The sequence below is a fragment of the Sorex araneus genome, chromosome 5, assembly GCF_027595985.1.
Source record: "Sorex araneus isolate mSorAra2 chromosome 5, mSorAra2.pri, whole genome shotgun sequence".
NCBI classification, from domain to species: Eukaryota; Metazoa; Chordata; class Mammalia; order Eulipotyphla; family Soricidae; genus Sorex; species Sorex araneus.
In genome coordinates, this window is record NC_073306.1 from 63651707 (window position 1) to 63671626 (window position 19920).

The 19920-nt window shown below is 38.4% G+C and overlaps 1 pseudogene; it reads left to right on the forward strand.

Moving 5' to 3' along the window:
- The first annotated feature begins 5149 nt into the window (after window positions 1-5149).
- On the forward strand, window positions 5150-5254 carry LOC129405160 (U2 spliceosomal RNA; annotated as a pseudogene).
- Window positions 5255-19920: the final 14666 nt, after the last annotated feature.

Sequence of the window (19920 nt, forward strand, 5' to 3'; positions counted from 1 at the left end):
CCGTGCATTCCTTCTGGAGTAATACAAAACATCTTCCATATAGGAGTCTTTTGTTTATTTAAAGTTCAAATATGTATTAAACTTTATATGCAAGATGTAAGTTTTATAGAAAATATGGCTAACTTTGAAAGAATAGTGTCTGATTTATATTTCCAGATAATTTCATCGTGGAACTTTGAGTCAGTATCAAATTTCTTTCATAATCAGTTACCTCTTCTGTTATCTCTCCTGTAAACTAGAAGATCTTATAGGGGCTGTAAAGATACTAGAGTAGAGATAGTAAATTGGCTGTAGAGACAGTACAGCTTGTCTTGCATACAGCCAACCTGTGTTGGATCCCCTATTATCCTATGCGGTCCTCTGACCACTGCCAGGAGTAATTCCTGAGTGCAGTTTCTGTATCTTATGGCCAGAGAAAGATGCAGTAAATGCTGTAAATGACAAAATTTGACAAACAACAGTACAGGGGTGAAGGCCTTGCACTCAGTCTATCCTGGTTCAGTGCCTGGTAGCACATGGTTTCAGAGTAGCACCAGAAGTGATTCCTAAGGGTATAAACAGGAAAATGCCTTGAGCACAGCTAGATTTGCTCCACCCTCTAAGAACAATTGTTGACAAATTATATATAAATATATATATTTCAAGTTATCTAATGTAGGAATAATAATGGTAGGAACCATTATTATTTAAGTTATATCTTCTCATATCCTACAGCTACAGAACTCTTTTTTTTATTAGTTTATTTTTAATTAGAGAGTCATCGTGAGGGTACAGTTACAGATCCATACATCTTTGTGCTCATGCTTCCCCCATACAAAGTTCAATAACCCATCCCTTCACCAGTGCCCATTCTCCACCACCCGTAAACCCAACATCCCTCCCCCCCTCCCCAGACCCGTCTCCCCCAACCCCACCCTGCCACTATGGCAGGGAATTCCCTTTTGTGCTACAGAACTCTTAATTTAGATTCTGTGAACCCCTTGGAATTGCACGCAAAACTTTACTTATATACACAGTGTGCTTTCTGAAAGCATTCTAAAAATAATAAATACCGGTGGCTTCAATGTAAGTCTTAAAGAAGACACTCTGCATGAAATACAGCATTGCAGAAACCCATCAAACAGCAGGTAAGATTGAAGCTATGTTTTCCTTCATACTGCCCTCTCCCATATTCATTTAAGAACTTGCAAATCAATCACTAAATAATTTTCACTGAGCCTCCAAAATTTTAGGAAGATGGTACCATTTTACCGGAGGAATCTCTAAATTAAAGAAATTCATTTGATATCTAGATCTGGAATTCATCTGATTTTCTCCTTTTTTGAAAAAAAGATTTGAAATTTGAAAAAAAAAATTCATTTAGTCTACTTTGTTGGGTTGGAGTGATAGCACAGTGGGTAGGGCTTTTGCCTTGCACAAGATCAACCCAGGTTCAATTCCTCTGCCCCTGTTGGAGAGCACGACAAATTACCGAGAGTATCTCACCCGCACAGCAGAGCATGGCAAGCGGTGTATTCAATATGCCAAAAACAGTAACAAGTCTCACAATGGAGACATTACTGGTGCCCACTTGAGCAAATCAATGAGCAACGGGATGACAGTGATACAGTGATACAGTCTACCCTGAACTTTGAAATACTAGAACATTTTTTTTCTTTTTATTTTAGGGCTACACCTGGATGTGTTCAGGGCTTCCTCCTTGTTTCTGTAGTCAGAATCCTCTCTGGCAGGCTTGGGGTTACCATATATGGTACTGGGAATCAAATCATGACAGGCTGTGGGCAAGACAAGGACTTCATCCATTGTTCTATCTCTCTGGCCCCTACACTTCTTTCAAAGAAGCTCCAAGAAAAATTTTACTATGTATGGAATTAATTTAGTAAAATTATTAAAATATGGGGCTGGAGCGATAGCACAGCGGTTGGGTATTCACCTTTCACGTGGCCGACCCGAGTTCGATTCCTCTTCCCCTCTCAGAAAGCTCAGCAAGCTACAGAGAGTATCGAGCCCGCAAGTCAGAGCCGTGCGTATTGGATATGCCAAAAACAGTAACAATAAGTCTCTCAATGAGAGACATTACTGGTGCCCACTTGAACAAATCGATGAGCAACAGTGACCTTGATTAAAATATCAAAACTTGGCTTGAGTCTTCTAAAATAAAGTTAAATAATAATATTAACTGGGCTCAAGCAATACTGTAGTGGGTAGGGCATTTGCTTTGCATGTTGCCGACCCAGATTCTTTCCCAGCATATGGTCCCTGAGTCCTGCCAGGACTAATCCCTTAGCACAGAGCCAGGAGTAAGCCCTGAGAACTGCCAGATGTGGCCCCAAAACAAACAAACAAAACAAAAAAACAGTTACCCATTTACTTAAGTACTCATCTAAACAAACATCTATCATAAAAATATTATCACCTAACAAACATATATTGTAGTACCACTACATATCACTGTACACACTATGCAATTTTAGCTAACTTTTCCAGATGAGTCACATACAAATTTTATTTATAAGCATCCAAGTCATGATTAAAATGAGTTTAAATGAAAATGTCTATTAAAACCAGTGTGTCTGTATAAAACAAGATACCCCTAAAATCTTTAATGTGGGTTACTATATTTTGACATAGACTTAACAAAAATAAATGTTATTGACGCTCTAATTACCAACAGATTGCCTCTAAACTCTAAAGCCACCTTTTACTGTCTACTCTACAACTTGTAATTATTTCTGTGACTCAGTATAAATTTTACCAGCATAAGGTAGGAGAGGAGGAAGGTATTTTCCTATGTAGTTCAAGTGTATACCTCCAAAAGATTTCTGCAAGTAAGTTCATCTAATAGAGAACTGAAGACAATATAAGACAAAGTATTTAAGCTTACATTAAGTATAGTAAATAAAATATACAAAACTTGATGAATGTCTTTGGACCTAAAGGTGACATAACATATTTAATTGTAATTTGCTAATCTGGTCTTCAAATAAACCATAAAATTAGGAGTTCTGAGGAACTCCTTAACAAATCCAAACTTTCCTACCACTTGGATTTTATGACTCAACAGATCCAAAGGATTTTAAAGTGCCCGTGAAGTGTGAGTGTGTGTGTGTGTGTGTGTGTGTGTGTGTTACCATTCCTCATTACTCTAAGTCAAAACTTGAGTAGGAAACCACTGAAATGTCTATTTTCCTATTGGGATTGATATGTCCAAGATAGTGTCTTCTTTCATATACCTTTCATTTGACCTCAGGTAAACAGGTAGAATGGTCAAATAGCTAAGGAGCCAATAAAACGGTTTATGTGAGATTATTTACTTGGCGCTAAAATTTACACAGACTAGGGTGCAAGGCTTCTCAATGTAACCTTTCCAACAAGGTAGTCATTGGTTCCCAAAAAGATATCAACAATGGGATCTACCAAGTATTTTTAATTTCTTATCTCAAAATTCCTAGACCTCTAAGCCTACTATACAGTGTTCAAAGCAGTCTTAGAGTCCATTAATAGTCAAAGGAGGGGCTGGCAATATCACAGCGGGGAGGGCATTTGCCTTGCACGCGGCCAACCCGGGTTCGATCCCCAGCATCCCATATGGTCCCCCAAGCACCACCAGAAGTAATTCCTGAGCACAGAACCAGGAGTAACCCCTGAGCATCGCCAGGTGTGACCCAAAAAAAGCAAAAAAAATAGTAAAAGGAAAGACCTACAAAAGACAATGAAACAGATAGCATGGTTCACAGGTAACCAACAGGATAATATACTACTAATTCACTATTGTGCTCAGTAATTCATTACAAAACATAACCTTTTTTTCTGGTGATTTCTTTGCTGTTCTATAGAGAAATTGGGAGCTTAGTTTTAGAGATCTTTTTGTTTTTCAGAACATTTTTTACATGTAGAGAGAATGAATCTGTCAGGTGTTTGCTTCCACTACAGCCCTGTGACAAGGAGTTAGATTGGGTATAAAAGCCCTTCATGGGCCAAAACAATAGTACAGCATGTAGGGTGCTGCTTGCCTTGAACCTGGCCAATCCAGATTTGATCCCCAGAAACATATATGGTGCCTCAAACTCTGAGAACAGAGCCAGGAGTAAAAAAAATGTCCTTCACTACCCCTGCTCTCCTCATGACAAACAATTTTCAGAAGTATCACAAAGTCTATGCTCAGACTATGCTCAGACATACCTCTTCTAGGTCCAGTAAAGCTACGTGCAGTAAGGAGCAATATGCTCCAAAAAGCATATTTCCTTGGATTTCCAAGGATCAGGGAAGGATGACATTAACCATGCTACAGTGCCTGGTCACAGCATTAGGAGGGGCCCAACTCTTCCCCCTCTCTTGCCAAGGAGTTCACTGGAGTCCTGGAGACTTAGATAACCCCAAAGTCCTTGTTCCCCACTCCATGCCCTCCCCTGCTTGGTCTACTTACTGTAATACCTTACTTTACCAAAACATTTCCTGCCCTGAATTTTGAAGAAGTATCCCAGCAGTGCAGAGAGCTCATCATCATCATCATCGTCATCATCACCACCATCATCATCATCATCCTGTTGATCGTCGAAGTTCTCAAGCGGTCTCAGTAACGTCTCCATTCATCCTAGCTCTGAGATTTTAGAAGCCTCTCTTTACTCGTCCTTCCCAACGGTGCCACACTGGAGCCTCTTTCAGGGTCATGGGAATGAGACCCATCATTGTTACTGATTTTGGCATATGAATATGCCACAGGAAGTTTGCCAGGCTCTCCCATGCCAGCAAGAAACTCTCGATAGCTTGCCAGGTTCTCCAAGAGGGAGAACTGGGCTATAAAATGACTTCTGGGAGCTTGGTTTTATAGCCTCTGGATGTTGGCCATTGATGGGATTACAGGGGGGGAGGGTGCAGTTTCTGGGTGTGACTGCCTAGCTACTGGAAAATGGAGGATCTGGGCAAACGAGGCCCAGTCCTGATCCAAGCAGGCTTGGATATCTCAGCCCCAGGTCCCACACACCTGGGTTCCTCTGCCAGTTCTTTCATGTGGGAGGCTCCTCAGAACATGTGGAGAGGGGCCTTGAGCATGGCTGTGGTTAGGCTCGAGGCGGGGAGAGAAACTCAACCCGCCCTCTCCAAGGGACCCCAGTGAAGACAATCAGGCGCGGGGGCAAGAGACTCTCATATCGCTTCTCAGCCTTTTGGCTAAGATCAAGTGTAGTATCTGATCAAGTGTAGAGAGCTCAGGTTATCAAATTCAAGGGTTTTATTTTTTTTTCCATTAAAATATGTCAAACTGGGGGCTGGAGCAATAGCACAGTGGTAGGGCGTTTGCCTTGCACGCGGCCGACCTGTGTTCGAGTCCCAGCATCCCATATGGTCCCCTGAGCACCAACAGGGGTAATTCCTGAGTGCAGAGCCAGGAGTGAACCCTGTGCATCGCCGGGTGTGACCCAAAAAAAGCAAAAAAAAAAAAAAACAATGTCAAACTGGTTATAGTATATATGTGCAGGATTCTGGGGAGTGAACAAAATTAAGTTTAATGGCAAGGACGTGTTCCTGTGGCAAAGTGAGTGCCTTATAAGACTGAGAACTAGGTTCAATCCCTAGCACTGCAAAAGATAAGATAAAAATTAAATTAAGATTCATAGTTTTATTCTCTGATTCATCAGAGTATTGCCCAGTTTATTCAAATACTCATGACATAGTATTTATAGCTACATCCTAAAAACATGCTTTCTATTAAGATGTCTATGAAGAAATTTTGAGATTTATAAGATAGCTACAAGGAATATTTTGTATCTGGGAGACTCAGGTAAAACTCTTGATACTACATGGTTCTGAGCACCACCTGAAATGACCTTTTCTAGCCCCATAATATGAGTTGTATTATCCAAAACTGTGGGGGGGGGAGAAGATCAATATTTCTGATATATTTAAATTATTTGTTTCCTATCAAGATTTTGCAAATTCTGGTTTACAGCTGAGCAGGTTCCTTTCAAACAGCTTTGACTATGCGCTTCAAGTCTACTCTGAGGATGCTAGAAACAAATCAGGAAAACCAGATTTCCCAACTAGGAAAGTTTATGTTTATCACCAAGTGTCTTTCCCACACATATTCTCACTCAAGCCATATCTCCGTCCAATTCAAGAGATTTATTTTTATACCAAGAGAATAGCAAGACATACCGTGTTTCTTTTATCTGATACCGATATACTAGTAGGACAGTAGAACAAAGAACCCAATATCTATAAATAAAACAATCACAATTTGACTGAACACTTACTTAATTGCCTAAAATAAAAATACATCCAATAATTTTTTATATTTTAATTATTAATATATCAACATATTAAATATTTAATAAACAATACTAGTCCCTGGGTTTTACAAACTGTATATCTAATTTAAGGGGGGGTGGGGTTGAGTATCTGAAAGCCCCACCTTGAACCTTCTTCCCAGAGGTACTTTTGACTACAGAGCTTTCACAAAGAGAAAAGCAGAAAGAAAAACAACACATATGAATACACAGTCACAGAGGACTGAGCTCATCTCCAATGACTCCAAGGAACACTCATGAAGAGGGGCTGAGCCAATTAAGGTGATTGTGGAGGTCATAATCACTGCAAGCTTGCTGGGAACTTCATGTGAATATTTGAATATCAATGCAAGTAATATATGCAGAATGAATTCTCAGAAGCCAGACTACATTGTTTACATAGCTCTGGAAATTTCCTCACTGCCTAGTGCACGTGTGTGTGTGTGTGTGTGTGTGTTTCTGAATACAGAAACAAATTTAAAATCATGTCTAATAGTGTCTTGATAGCACAATTTCAGGGTAGAGCAGTCATAATAAAAAAGGGAGCAACTTTTCTTTTGGTAAAATGAGGGGTTTTTTTTCCTCCTTTTATATTCTTCTTATCTCATTTTTCTGCTACATATGTTCTAAAATCGTGTGGTATTTAAAACTATTGTTTATTTTATTTATTTATTTATTTATTTATTTATTTATTTATTTATTTATTTGTTAGCTTTTTGTGTCACACCCAGCGATGCACAGGGGCCACTCCTGGCTCATGCACTCAGGAATTACTCCTGGCGGTGCTTGGGGGACCGTATGGAATGCTAGGAATCGAACGCGGGTCAGCCGAGTGCAAGGCAAATGCCCTACCTACCTGTTGTGCTATCACTCCAGCCTCTCAAACTATTGTTTATTTTAAAAGACAAATTTAGTGCCCAGGAGTATTGGTAACTTTAATATTTTATTAATTTCATGTTTTAGAGGAGAAGATTGAACTAGAGACAATAAATTATTGCTTGAAAGCAGTGGTTCCCAAATTGGAATGGGGACAGGGATACTGACCTCAGGGTCTGGAAAGATCCCGGAGTAAGGTATAGTGGTAATTTCAGGTACTATTGATGGTGCAAACTTTCTGTTTGCTCATTTAAGGAAACTAGATTACCACGGAACACTGAGTGTCTTTTTTTTTTTTTTTTTTTTAGAGGAGGCAGTAGGCCAAGTAGAGTTTTGAAAGGCATAGTCTAAGGTCACAAACTAGCAGGGTTAGTATTTGACCTCTGTCAGACAAATCTCTAAAGTAATTTTACTTCAATATCTTCAGCACTCTTAGGCAGATTTGGTGTTGGTAAAATTTTATCCATTCTAGTCTGGTATCTTTCCATGTTTACATAACAGATAACTTCATTATTGACCATAATAGATCTCAAATGCACATAATAATAACCATTACCACGACTATGCCTCTAGTTTAAGGCAAAAATGATCTTTCAGATGAGCCATTGCAACAAATTGCTAACTAGTCTACCTTTCTATTCCTCCATTTCCTACTTTTTTTCTCAACATAAATTATAAAATGCTGTCTAAAAACTCCTTCAATGATTCTTTCAAGGCATCAAAAATACAATACAAATTGTTGAGTCTAGAGAGACAGTTCAATGGGCGAAGCATATATTTTGTATATGGGATTCCCAGTTTCATCCCTGGAGCCACTTCGTTCCCGGACTACCTCCAGTAGTAATTTCTGAGCACAGAGCCACAAAAAGCCCTAAACACTGTTGAATGTCTCCCAAAACAACAAGGACAAAAATGCAAGTTGTTTATCATGACCTGCTGATTGCTGACCCATTTCTTGAATGTCATATCCTACTTTGTATTATTCTCTCTCCAACTGTCTATGCCAATCACATTGACCTTTCCCCACAGGAGCTGTATCAAATCACTTCCATCTCAGAGCCTTTGCATTAGCTGTTATGTTTCTTGCTAATTCAAACTTTAACTCAACTACTACATCATCAGGGAAGTTTTTATTAGAAAGTCTTTATTATTATCAGGGAAGTCTCTTATTTTAGTTTCTTTATAATGTGCATTACTGGGAAGCTGTGTTTATTTACTTGTTGCTTAATTATTATTTGCTCTCCCTTTTTAAAGACTGACTTTTCTTGTTCATAATGTACCTCTTATAATAAAAATCAAGAAAACTTTATTGAATGTGCAAATAAATGAATAAAGTTGCCAAGGTCCTTTGCAAACAGTTTTGTGTTGGTGAAGATGAATGTCAATAAGGAACCTTTATTCTTACCAAGGGGAGTGACTTGTTGAAACCTTTTGAGAATCTATCTATAGACAAAATATTCACAAACAGTTCCCCAGAACTCATAGATGAATTCCTACAAGGACATGAAACCCAAATTTAGAACTCAGTTTTCATATACAATATAAATATATTGGTTTATGTGATACTGAACATAAAACAATATATTTTGACTTTTGTTTAATTATTCTTCCTCCCCTTCTCCAGTCTCTATATGATCTAAATTTAAGTCAAATTGGATTAATCAATTATAGACTGTTATTGAAATTTCACTTCTCTCTATAATTTTATTTTTTCTCTGTCTGGATTTTTCTCCAAACCTGCAACCCACATTTTATCTAATGCTCACTCACTTTTTTTCAGTTTAAACATTTCATCTGACAAGTCTCACTCTGATAATTAAATACAATTTGGAACCCACAATTTATTCTGTACTTCTACCAAAACATTTCCCCCAAATTGCTTATAGTTTATATTATGAGTAACTATAAGTCCAGGGTATATACCTTTTTAAAAAATGCTTTTTTTTAATTGAATCACTGTGAAATACACAATTACCAAGGTTTTGTGACCAGGTTTCAGTCATACAAAGGTCCAACACTCATCCCTTCACCAGTGAACATTTCCCACCATCAAAGTTCCCAGTATCCCTCCTGCCATCCACACATCCCACCTCTCTGTTCCCACCTGCCTCATTCTACTTTGGGGCATTATGGTTTGCAATACAGATACTGAATAGGCCATCATGTTTGGTCCTTTACCCACCTTAAGCACATCTCTCCCTTCCAGAGCAATCTCTCCAACTATCATTTTCATAGAGGTCCCTTCTCTCTCCCAACTGCCTTCTCCCCTAGCACTTGAGGCAGTCTTCCAACTATGGACTAATCCTCCTGGACCTTGTTTCTACTGTCCTTGAGAGTTAGTCTCATACTATGTTCTTTTTTTTGGTTCTTTTTCTGGGAATCACACCCAGCTATGCACAGGGCTTTTTCCTGGCTCATGCACTCAGGAATTACTCCTGGCGGTGCTCAGGGGAACATATGGGATGCTGGGAATCAAACCCGGGTCAGCCGCGTGCAAGGCAAATGCCCTACCCGTTGTGCTATTGCTCCAGCCTCTCATACTATGTTATTTTATATTCCTTTACACACAATGATTAACATTGTGATTAGTGTAAAACCTCACACAATCCAGGTTCCAATTAATACTTGTAAATTAAAACAAACTCATTTTTCTTGATCTATTATCTCTTATAAATGGTCATTTCATATTGGAAAATTGTAAAAAAACTAAGACATGCCGAGGGGTGTGTGCACTCGTGGGCTGGCTCTCCGGGCGGCTCTGTCTCACTGCCTGTATTCAGTGCTCTGGAAGCGCTGTATAAGGGCTGGATCGGGACGGCTATTGGCCAAGGACAGGTGAAGGAAGAACGAGGACCAAGCTGGTTGCTGATTAGTTACCGTTTATTCAATCTTCCATCTTTCTCCTCTCCCGCACTCCCAGCTTCGTCCTCTCTCTGGATCTACTGCAGCCTCTCTGAATTCTCTCCTTCACTAGTCTCTCCCCCCTACTTGTCTCTCCCACCTTGCCCTCTAGGCTACACACAGCCAGGTAGTACAATCAACGTAAGAAAGCCCTTCCTGAGGACCATCAGGTTCAAAGGCAATACAACCTAAGGGCATTCCAAAGCCCTTCCTGACTCTTAAGGTGTTTTTCTCCTTTCCTTAGTCCAAACACTTATTAACATCTTAATACTAGTTATTTTTGTATGGACATAGCAAGAGATACATTGAGGCTTGCAAGGCAGCTCTCCTGGCAACATCTTGCCAGACTCAACTACAGCACTCAGGCCAGATTAATCATTCCTCACCCTAGCAGGGTCCGAATCTAGTTATCACTGTTTGGATCATGACAACATTTGTCCATGATGAAGCTCTTAACTTATAGTTAAGTATTAGGCACTTTGGGCAGGCCCATCTCGATGCCAGGGTAGCACACAACTCACCGCTTGCCCTGGGTCCATCTCATCCCTCAGCGGGACCCTGCTTTCCGGGGTGCTAGGAAGTAAGGGCAGCTGAGGTTTAGGTTGAGAGAACAAATGCCCAGGAGGAAAATATCATGTAGAGTCAAATGACTCCTAGGTTACAAAAGCATAGCATTTGCTAAGTCTTCCTGTGTCCATACAAAAAGGACATTGCTCTGAATAAACTATGCAAAGGACTCAAGGAGAAGAGAAAACAATGTTTACAAGTCAACAGAACACTAAGAAAGAAGCTACAAATAAACACAGAGGAATGGGAGCACTGTGATGGGAGTAACCCAATAAACCTAAACTACCTGAGGCTATGTTATCCTACAGAAAATAGATATCATTATGAATTTTGGGGGGGGGGTCATACCTGGCGATGTCAGGGGTTACTATTGGCAGTGCTCAGTAGACCATATGGGGTGCTAGAGATCAAACCTGGGTTGGCCGTGTGCAAGACAAATAAAAGCTCTACACATTGTACTGTCACTTTGGCCCATGAATTATGTTTTTAAAAAGTCCCAAATTTGGTCATGAATTTTGTTTCTGACTTTAAGAAAAAGTTTTTTAGAGACTCATACAGGTTGTTTGAAGCTTTAATTTATATCTCAAATGAAATAGTAAAATCAAGGATAGCAAAATAGATTATATATGTAGCTGAATTTTTTTAAAAATGTCTCCCTTATTCATACTAATATTGAATTGCCATAAGCACACACAATAATATATAAATATCATACTAATATTTCTATGGAATGCTTATTACTGTAGCACTGTCATCCCATTGTTCATGGATTTGCTCAAGCGGGCACCAGTAACGTTTCCATTGTGAGACTTGTTGTTACTGTTTTTGGCATATCAAAATATGCCACAGGTAGCTTGCCAGGCTCTACCGTGTGGGCGGGATACTCTCAGTAGCTTGCCAGGCTCTCTTAAAGGATAGGAGGAATCGAACCCAGGTTGGCAGCATGCAAGGCAAACACCCTACCCACTGTGCTATCACTCCAGTTCATGCTTATTACTACTGAACAAAATCCTGAAAATATAACCCATTTACTTTGATTCTAAATTAAGACAGCTTAAAGATTTTCAAAGGCAAAGTAAAATAAAACATTAATATAGCATGAATATATACTGAGGAACCCATTGAGCCTGATGAACATGCAGGATGATCAAGGTACAAATTTGCCTTGCACATGGCCGACCCGGATTTGAATCCCAGCATCCCATATGGTCAGTCCCCTGAGCACCGCCAGGGGTGGTTCCTGAGTGCACAGCCAGGAGTAACCCATGTGCCTCGCCAGGTGCGACCCAAAAAGAAAAAAACAATGTTGATACTAATCTCTACATGTATTTCTCTGTGTTTTCACAGTGGCAAAAATATTTTGAAATGAAAAAGATGTTAATGTTCTATTAATAAAAGTTTAAGTATTACACTCTTTAGTCTCAGTTACCTCTAGAGGGCCTTAAACAGAACCACCCTTTCTTAATTTTACATATATATGGGCACCACAAGCAAGAAGTGTCACAGTATTAGAACACCCAAGGCAACTCTTCTAGTATGAAAGAGAACCATTATTTTGGAAAAACATGCATAATTCTTAAAGTAGTTCATTTTTAGTTTACAGGAGAATTAGAGATGAAATATGAACATGAGAAAAATAAACACAATCACAATTCAGATATATGGCTTGGAAAAACAAAATAAAAAGATGTGTTTATATAAATTATAAAACACTTCAGGGCTGGGATATTATTCTTTCTCTAGAACTGTCAACCATTTATATATTATTGTGTGTGCTTATGGCAATAGAGGATGAATAATAATTAATACAGTATGTCTGTTCTGAATCCCACAGACTCCCCCTTATCAAATTCCTTCAGTCTAATTTTTAAAAATCAATTCACAATTGACCATATGTATTTCCCAATCATTTCCTTTTAGGCCTTCCTTCTCTACTATAAACCCACTAGTGATTATTTTGGACAAATATCTGCTATATCATTATTAGCAAATCATGGACTTCAAAGAGTTCAGCTTGGATAGTGTTGAAACTATTGGAATGTTAGCAAGAGCTTTAATCTCAAATGGGGTGTGATTTCAGTCATTTCTTGGCTTTGAGGGTTTACAAAGAGAAAAAAATGCAGAAATGGATTGGGGAGTAAGAAGAAAGGATAGTTAAACTAATCATAAACTCGTATGAGAATCTTAAAATAGTAAGACTTGAGGTTTGGCAGTAGAGCTCATCCTTGCACATGTAAGGCTTTAGGTTTGATTCCTAGCACCATCCCCTCTAAGGGAAGATACGTGACATAAAAATCCAAAGAAATCTTTTTTTGATCATATCAGACATTCACTTGTTTAAGAAACCAACATAAAGACTCTGGGGAATCCCTACTGAGGCAGCTTTCTAACTGGCTTCCTCACTTAAATCTTTCACTTTCTAATCTATCTCTTATACTTCTACTAGAACATTCTTCTGAAAGTATAATTCCAGAAATCATTTTCCTTCAATTTTAAATGAAAATCAAGCTAATCATTTCTGTAACCAAGATACAAAATCTACTTTCTAGCGTGATAGCCCACTCTCTTCCAAATATCTTTCTAAAAAATTAATCAACCTGAAATTCCCTCAAACATTCCCAATTTTCTGCAATTTCTCAGTGGTTTTGATTTTATTACTCATTCCATAACACTACTCCTCACTTTGTGAGTCAAAAACAAAAAACAATCCTTGGAGCTGGAGCGATAGCATAGCGGGTAGGGCATTTGCCTTGCATGAGGCAACCTGGGTTTGATTCCCAGCATCCCATATGGTCCCCTGAGCCCTCCAGGAGTAATTCCTGAGTGCAAAGCCAGGAATAACCCCTCAGCATCACCAGGTGTGACCCAAAAAACAAAAAAATCAAAAAAATCCCTTAAAATTCAACACTCAAAATCTATATCAAATGTCACATTTCTTCTATCTTTACTGACTTTTCTTAAGTCACTTGCTTCTTCATTTAGTTGATGTTACAAAACACCAATCACACTTGCATGTTATATGCTTTATATGGTCAACTTTTTAAATAGACCATGCTTATGAGTAGAGATTTTATTCACTCTGGGTTCAAATACAGTAGAAATCCAATAAATATCTATTTAATAAAATATTGAAACAAATATGAAAAAATTTGTTTGAAAGTGATGGCAAAGCAAGCTACTCTCTACCCACAAGCAGTTACCTCAAAGAAAAATAAAAATGAACAATATATGTCTGGTAGAAACAATTAGCCTATAAAGCAGGTGCTACCTCAGTTCTTAAACATGTTCCACATAGAGGTCTCATAAGTCCAGAAAGGGCCTCCCACGCCCTATTTTAGCAGTAAGCATGAACAATACCAAGAGCTAAACCCAGCATCCTCCAAGTGCACTTAACGCTCATTCAAACTAAAGGGAAATTATGCATACATGAGCGGTAGAATGGGCGGGGAGGTAAGAAGGATGACTTGCCACTTTTTGTAAAACAGTCAGGGAAAAGACCATAAAGGTTCAGTTCCTGAGAAAATTGTCACCTATTTGCTGTCACTTTTTCATCTTCATAGGAATTTACGGGATTAGCAAAGACCTTTGCTACTCCGAATTATCCCAAGTTCCCAGTTGCCTTTGCATTAATGTCTGCACTTCCTGGCTAATTGTGGCAGGGAGCAGCAGGCTGCACAGATGTCAGATGTCATACTCCATCAGATGAAGAGGTTCTTGCCTCAGGCTGTTTATATATGACCTACCAGGATTTCCTGCTGCATGATGAAATAATTAGGGGGCCGCCATGCAGGGAATAATGTTGCAAGTAAGTTGTAACAGCATTACATTAAAAATGAAAATGAAACATTTGGTTTTATCTGTATCAGAATCTTTCTAAGGTTTATTGTGAACATTCCCTTCTTTATTTTTATAATAGTCTATGTGGGTGCTAATTTTAATGCTCACTATAGAATGCAGTAAGTTTACCAGGACTTTCTTTAATGCTTGTGCTGGAATTTGAGTATAGAGTAAACAGGGTGGGGAGATAGTTTGGGGGGTGTTTAATTTTCTAAATAAAGTTTATCTTTGCCTTTTACAACAACCAATTCTACAGACTCAACAAAGTTTGGATGGACTTTTTTTTTAAGTTTATATTTTCAAAATTATTTTTTCAGTCTTACTAAATTCTAACTTCTAAATTACTGGTCAAAAAACTTAGTATATATACTATATATGATGCAATATCTGTAAAAGTTTTACTCATAAAATTATAAAATAAGCTCTTATTCTCATGCAGTTCTCATGATTCATGAGAATTACCCTAAATACACACATAATTCAAATTTAACAACAAAATTCTAAGTTATTTTTATCATTAAAATTAAAAATTAGCAATGATCTCATTATTTAAAATACACAGTTGGATAAACAGGACCATTCAGACAAAGGTAAATTAACTCATTTTCCATTATCATTCTATGTAGCTTCCCTAATAACACTAAATTCTCAGAGTGCATTTTACCATCTTATGCATTTTTATTCTTCTATTCTTAGTACAGTATTTAGCACAAATGAGCATTCTATAATATTTTGTTAAAGTGTTTTCAATTTTTTTATAACTATAAACTAGCACCAGTCTATGTCATACTAGCAATTAAAAAATCACAGGTAGGGTTGGAGAGACAATACAGGGGTAAAGGTGCTTGCCTTGAACATGGCTGACCCCAGTTTGATCCCTGGCATTTCATGTGGTGTGCTAAATACAAGGAAGGAAAGGAGGGGAAGGGGGAAGGAGGGAGGGAAGAAGGAGGAAGGAAGGAAGGAAGGAAGGAAGGAAGGAAGGAAGGAAGGAAGGAAGGAAGGAAGGAAGGAAGGAAGGAAGGAAGGAAGGAAGGAAGGGAGGGAGGGAGGGAGGGAGGGAGGGAGGGAGGGAGGGAGGGAGGGAGGAGGGAGGGAGGGAGGGAGGGAGGGAGGGAGGGAGGAAGGAAGGAAGGAAGGAAGTGAATTCTTCATTTTTAGGTATATTTTTCTGTGTATATTTAATATCACCTTTCCCCCTCTCAACCCCCTTACTATATTTCTTAGTTTGGATTCTATTTGTTTTATGCTATTTTAGGTTTTTATTTGGAGGTGGGTTTGGGGGGGTGGTTTGGTTTGGTTTGGGAGCCATATATTGCGAGGCTCAGGGTATATGCTGGCTCTGTGCTCACTGACCACTCATGGTGAAAAATTCAAGGAGCCTTGTGTAGAGGCAGGGATTGAACCCAGGTTGGGTGTGCAAGGCAAATGCCTTACCCACTCTGCTATCTCTCCACCCCCTCCCTTGTTACATATCTTCTCAATTATTAATTTGCAGTCTCCTCACTTGAATAGTGAATTTCATAACAATGTTATATATAAGTATGATTTCAATAATAAATTGTTAAGGAAAATATTGAGCTCTCTAAGCACAGGAAACTCATTAAATTCTCTAGTACAGGTTACGAACCTCTGATTTTGCCTCCATCTAAAGAAATTTATCCATTTAAATTCTCTATACATATGCTATTAAATTTTGGGATTTTCTTCTGCTACTCTGTCTGATATGTATATGTTTATCCATTTCAAAATAACTCAGAGAGGTAAGGAAATTTTCTACTGTGTTCCAACAGTATCATCTAGCATCTACGTGAGACAAGAGAGTGGCATGTGTAAATATGAAATACAACTGACCTAGATGGAGAGGGAATAGGAAATTTTTTTCTTCATGAAAAAAATTAAATTTCCTTATACAGACAATGCAAAGCTTAGTAACTAAAACACAATGCTATTCCCGTAAGCAACTGTCAATGTGCTTATACAAAGATTATGACTACTAACTTCTGAATTTCTCTCCTTTACCACATCAATATCACCCCTGTTCCCAACTTTGATAATTTCCCATCTTCAGTCAGGTACTTGCTCACAAAACCTAAAATCTGGGTCTGTCTCTGCCAACAGAGATAATAAATTAGAAATAGAGGGCACCAAAGCTGAAACATATGCATTGTAAAAATAACATAGACTTGTCCCATGAAAGTGTATAATCGTCATGGCAACTGTCATAAACAACCAAATGTGGCTAGAAACTGGATGGTGCTTTCACAAATCACCACCCCCCAAAATCTCCCTCTCCCCTAGACTCCACAGTATAGTCTATTCCTTACTGATTTATCTTTCGATACCTATATAGTTTAAATCTTTTTTTTATAAATTATGATATTCTTTCTAGAGTTGGCCCATGCTCATAGTTGGAGTGTATATTTTGGCTTTTCATAAATAGCTTGACTTACTTAGAAAAAATGCTTCCTTCTTTAGGTTATTAAATATATACTTTTGCTTTAATCAACTACTTCTGCATTTTATTTCTCTGACTCACTCTTCAGTTCTTACTGTAATGAAGTCAACAGCCTATACTCTTCGCAGCAGAGCTAACAGCTTTAGCCCTCACCAGGCTTTTTCTAGAATACTCCCAACACATACATCTTAATGACCAAGGGGACTCTGTATTACTCTATGAAAGAACTGGAGAACAAAGGATCAAACTAATTTCTTTGAAGCGAAGTAAAATTTCATTTAGATACCATTATTCCCTAGTGTTGCCATCCTTGTCTTACTTAATAAATATTTATTGAGCACTTACCTATCAAGTAACGCTCTCTGGTCCAAAGGAATTATGGCGACCTGTAAGAGATAAGAAAAATAAATAGGAAATTTCAATACTATGTGATCAATAGTGTTATTGCCCAAAACCCACAGGAACAGCTATATAGAAAATTAGGAATTTTTTTGGAGAGAAAACAACTTGTAAGTTTGGATCTTGTCTGGCCAGCATATTCCACAGAGTAAGCTTCAGAAAGGGGAAGAGAATATCTGTCTCTATTCTGAGTAGAGTTAGGTAGATCATAACTTTTCACATATTTAGAAGTTTTCAAAGAAAATCATGCATGTATATGAGGAAAATAGTAAACATTCACAGCTGTAGGATATACAATATGCTGCACTGCACTGTAGCTCTGTCATCCCATTTTTCATCGATTTGCTCGAACGGGCAACAGTAATGTCACCATTGTGAGACTTGTTGTTACTGTTTTTGGCATATTGAATTCGCCACGGTAGCTTGCCAGGCTCTGCTGTGTGGGCAGGATACTCTCAGTAGCTTGCCGGGCACTCTGATGGATAGAGGAATTGAACCCGGGTCAGCCGCGTGCAAGACTAATGCCCTACCATCTGTGTTATATACAATATACATAACCATATATTACATATACAGTAGTTTCAAGATAAAGTCATCAGATATGCAGTGTTTGTGGTATCTTGGGGTTGGGAGGATGCATTACACCTTGCAGTACTCAGTAGGGCTATTCCTGGCTCTGTGTTTGAGAGTAACCACTAGTGGTGCTCAGGAGATCATAGAAATGCCAGGAATCAAGCCAGGATTAGCCACTTGCAGAGGAAATGTCTTAACCAACCCCTATACTATCTTTCCAGCTCTTAGTGAGATTTTTAATGCCAGACATATTCTACTGAGCAGTTTCTACTGTTCCATCCAGCCAAGAACTTGGGTCCTTATCTGCATTACATTATTTCTTTGGTTCTGTCTTGATCAAATATATCCAAAACAATTCAATAATCTGACTGCTCCAAGGGAGGAACTGTCCCATGAACCAAACTACAAGTCTGCAGTCAATATGGTTTTGCTCCTATCATCCTAGAGGCTCCATTGCAATTTTGTTGAGGAGGAAACAGTTTACAAAGTTTTTTATTAAGTTTTGATTATTTAATTATGACACAAAAGTCAATTAAGAATATTAAAGGAGGGACTGGAGCAATAGCACAGCGGGTAGGGCATTTGCCTTGCACGAGGCCGATCGGGTTCGATTCCCAGCATCCCATATGGTCCCCTGAGCACCGCCAGGAGTAATTCCTGAGTGCAGAGCCAGGAGTAACCCCTGTACATCGCCAGGTGTGACCTAAAAATGCAAAAAAAAAAATGTTAAAGGAGTTCAGATTGAAGTGACCACCCATAAGATAAGGGTGAGGAGGAGAGAAATGTGAAGAAAGTTTCCCAGAGAAGAAGGTCAAACAAAATTTTTGATGAGAGAATATTAACCAGACAATCCTCCCCCCTACTTAACCCCATTCAAAAAAAAGGGAAAGTAAACAAAACATATTTGGGGCAGCATACACAATGATATTACAGAAAATGTTCTTGGTAAATTATACTATTATTTAATTCAAGCAGAGCTTAGAAATAAAACTGGAGAGATAAAGTATATCCAGAACTCGAAGACCTTTTTGTGTCAAGCTAAGATAACTATTGAATCTCAAGGAAACCATCTCTTCCTTTGCCTTCATCCTTTCTCTGCTCTCTGTTTATTTCCTGAGTATATAAACATACCAGTGCCTCTCCTCCTTCAAAAAAAAAAATCCAGTTGATTCTACATTTATGTATTTTTGTATCTTTCCATGTGTCAATGTGTCCACACTTCTGAAAATCCATATTTCAAGTTTCCACTTTACATTTACTGTTAAACCTACTATAGTAGATCTATCTCCTCTCCCACGGTTGTACCAAATTTCATAAGAAAAGTCTCCAGTGAACTCCGTTGTCTATTATTACAGACATGAGTCTCAAGTGCTGTTGACTTCCTGCATGAATATTTCCTCAACTTTCAGAACTTTGGTTTCTCTTGCTTTTCTCCTTGCCTGAATTCCTTGCTTGATTTCTAAACCGTAAGCTCTGCTAAATGCACAGACTTTAAATGTATTCATCTTCCAGAGATCTAATATCTCATCTCTCAATGTGTTCTGTCCATACTTGAATTTTTCATGCCTTAATATATAACTAAAATGTTACCTGCACCACAAAGTCAAACCTTGAAGTACTTGTTCACGATTATCATAACGCATTGCACTTATTATATCAACTTCTGCCTATAAACAATAAGAAAAGTACATGTTCTACTCTGTGTCTTTTATGCCTGATATTTGGTTCATACAGTTTCTCCTGTTGGAGGAAGAAAAGGAATGTTAGCCAGTGTTTGCATAGAATTACCCAACTCTTAAAATTGTAAAGGGTGGTAGCCCTTCATGTTATAAATAAGAAAACTGGGTTTCAAAATGCAGAGTGATTTAAGATCACAGGACTCATTAGAGACAGAATTTTCAAAATTCTAGTGTCCTGCTCTTTTGTGTGCCACTAGCTCCGTTTTAAGTAAAAGATTTACACAAACAATGAAAATTAGGAAAGAGCAGATACTTAACAGTTCTGAATTTATGAACAATGAAATCA